At 40.2% G+C, this 3,491-nt stretch overlaps 1 non-coding gene across 1 annotated transcript; it reads left to right on the top strand.

Annotated features, from left to right (window-relative positions):
* The first annotated feature begins 943 nt into the window (after window positions 1–943).
* On the top strand, window positions 944–1,062 carry LOC138365466 (5S ribosomal RNA). Its single transcript, XR_011228821.1, has one exon. It is a non-coding gene; the product is annotated as a 5S ribosomal RNA (ribosomal RNA).
* The last annotated feature ends 2,429 nt before the right edge of the window (window positions 1,063–3,491 follow it).

Below are 3,491 nucleotides of genomic sequence, written 5' to 3'. Positions count from 1 at the left end.
TTTCTTGGGAGTTACCACGGCCTTCTTTGCTGCTGTAGATGGTTTCTTGGTTGTGGTGGCTTTCTTGGGAGTTAGAACGGCCCTCTTCTCTGCTACGGCCAGCTTGAATGATCCACTAGCTCCACTTCCCTTGGTCTGAACAAGAATGCCGTCAGCCACTGCTTTCTTGAGAAATCTTCGGATGTAAATGGCGATCTTGGCAGCCTCGACTTTGTTGTTGGCAACAACGTACTTCTTGATTGCTTGTAGAGACGAGCCCTTGCGGTCTTTGAGTGCTGCGACCGCGGCTAGAACCATTTGACTAGTTTTCGGGTGAGCAACCTGGACGCGAGGTTTCCTGGTGGTGGCCACCACAGCAGCAGCAGCAGCCGCAGCCTTCTTGGTAGGCTTTGCTTCTACCATGATGATGATGATGAACCAACCAAGGTGATGAGAGACGCTCAGACAGTCACGGGGGAATGATGCTGCCGCCGCTTGAGCCGAACCTATTTATGTGCCGGCACGGTACAGAAGCTGCAACCTGGCAACTCGTCCACCAATCACGACGGTTGGTTTTACGGCTCCGAAACCTGGATCCCATATCTTCTCTAAAATAGAAGCATTTGTTCATGTTCTTTGTAAAAGTATCATAAAGCAGGACAGATGAGACAAATATCATAAAAACTGAAGAGCAGATGAGCACACACATGTTTGTATTACAAAAGAAAATCCACAAATTCATTAGAAATTGGCAGGGCAGGCTGAGGAAGTAGGTAGATGTAAAATGTCTGTAAATGGCGAAAGAACATAAACCCAAGACTGAATAAACGATGTTAAATATCCATGCCAAGGAGACAAAAAAATGTTAGGATACAATTACCATTAAGACACCACAAGCAGGTCCGTATCCTGTCGTGATGACTAAAAGAGTTGGTTATTAGCCACAATGTGTAGGCAGTCTCATGCCAACGGCCATACCACGTTGAGAACACCGCTTCTCGTCCGATCAGCGAAGTTAAGCAACGTTGGGTTTGGTTAGTACTTGGATGGGTGACCACCTGGGAACACCAAATGCTGTTGGCAATAATGTTTTTTGTTTTGTTTTGTTTTGTTTCGTTTGTTTTTGTTTGAATGGCTGGCTGGCTGGCTGGCTGGCTCCACGGGAAATTCACGGAGTTGTGTGGAATAAGGCCTGGTAAAATGAATTAATATGTATGTCATGTTTAAAACAAACTCGCTTAATATAGATATTGTGTGAGGCTTTATACAAAAACAAACAACCAAAACAAAACATGTTGTATATATATATATATATATATAGCTTAATCCGGGTTTGAACTCGCAACTCCAAGAATACGCATCACTTATATACACTTTACCACTGGACCACTGCTGCAGGACACTAGCTTGATGCTGAGGTATCAATTTAATGACGTAAATGCCATTTCCACAAATAAATGATAATTAAAAAGTATTTGTATGTACAAATCTTTTCTGTTTAAAAGGCTACAACATCAGTTACTGATATAATTTGTGTTAATGTTTCTATACCCACAAGAAGGCATATTTTTGCTTATATGTAAAGGGTACGGAGAAGGAATCCACAGACCATCATTCCCCTCCCCTTCCCTCCCCCCCCCCAACTCCCACCTACCACCACCACCACCACCACCACTCACCACCAATCACCACCACCACCAATCACCACCACCAATCACCACCACCACATCTAACCGAAAACCCCCTAACACATCAACCCTCCCCCCAATCAACAGGCGAAATAATAACCCTCAAATGCCTGCCTGCCTGCAAGCCAATACTAACGGTCTTCTCAGAAAGAAAATCTCTTTGTATCTGTATTACTTGATGAAATGTATGATTCTAATAATGAAAATAAATTTTGATGTCGGTTGTATGAGCATAATGACCAATATGCACATGATATGAATGAATTAAATAGTGTAGTTTTAAGTAATTAGGTTGTAGACACATTAAGTGGATATGATATTTGACGCGTCCAGAACTGGTGATTTTTGGTTTAGTTTTAAATGCACCACCACCACCACCACCACCATTGCTTCCCCAGAGCCTAATTAAGGACCGGTAAAAGGAGTCAATATGTATGTCATCTATAAAACCAAAGAATGAATAAAAAAACACACACACAAACCTACATAATAGTATTAGGAAGATTGTATGGCAAAAAAAAAAAAAAAAGTATTATTCCCATTGGTTCGTTTGAACTCGCGACTTCCAAAACACCAGCCACACACCTTACCAACCAGCCACCATAGAGTTGGTATAATTGTGCAACTTTAGTTATAAAAATAAAGTTTTCTCACATTGTATTGATAACTTAAAGGATTTTTTTTTTTTGCATGTACAAATCTTATTGTCTGTTCTATGAAAAGGCTTGATGTAAATTATGTATTTTTTGAATGATTGAATTGTAGGCACATTAAGTGGATTCGATATTTGATATATCCAGAAAAGGCGATTTATGTTCAGTTTTAAAATGCATCACCGTTAACGCTAAAGGACTGGTAAAATGACTCGATGTTTGTCATTTTTAAAATAAACACTAAAACAAGGCCCTTAACATATATAATGTTTGAATATAAATTGAATGCATATAAATACAAAGTGGGAGTGGCTGGCTGGCTGGCTGGCTGGCTGGCTGGCTGGCTGGCTGGCTGGCTGGCTGGCTGGCTGGCTGCCTGCCTGCCTGCCTGCCTGCCTGCCTGCCTGCCTGGCTGCCTGCCTGCCTTGCCTTGCCTTGCCTTGCCTTGCCTGGCCTGGCCTGGCCTGTCCTGTCCTGTCCTGTCCTGTTATTGCCTTGCCTTGCCTTGCCTTGCCTTGCCTTGCCTTGCCTTGCCTTGCCTTGCCCTGCCTTGGCTGCAGCTGGCTGGCTGGCCGGCCGTAAATCAACTCTTAACAACACCACACCACACCACACCATCACTCATCACCCATCACCCACCACCGGCCCCAGTCTCCCAGCCTCTCTTATATACCCGAGCAGGCCCTTTAAATTATTTGAATTGTTGCACTTCGGCCAATGGCACGATCGCTGCTGCTCAAACATATTCTGGTTCACAAGTATTAAAATATATATATTATAATATATATATATATATATATATAATATATATATATATATATATATATATATATATATATATATATATATATATATATATATATATATATATATATATATATATATATATTCATGAAACACATTAAAACCTTGATCATTTATTCATTTATTACGTCTAGTGAAGAATTGCTTTTGTTCATTTGTATGATTAAAAATTGATAGAATAAGAATTCCTCGCTTAAAGTAAAATATAAAATATATATTGGATTTATATGATTGGTTAATATTCCAAGTGATGCTGAATATCCCCTATAATTTTGTTTTGTTTGTTTGTTATGTACACATTCCAAATGAAATCAATATAAATGTTATTATTAATGTTTGAAAGTTGATTGTCTACTTGAATCTCTCT

Source organism: Procambarus clarkii, chromosome 16 (genome assembly GCF_040958095.1).
Source record: "Procambarus clarkii isolate CNS0578487 chromosome 16, FALCON_Pclarkii_2.0, whole genome shotgun sequence".
Taxonomy (NCBI): Eukaryota; Metazoa; Arthropoda; class Malacostraca; order Decapoda; family Cambaridae; genus Procambarus; species Procambarus clarkii.
Note: the sequence above shows the minus strand (reverse complement) of the source record. Positions and strands in the feature narration are given on the sequence as shown.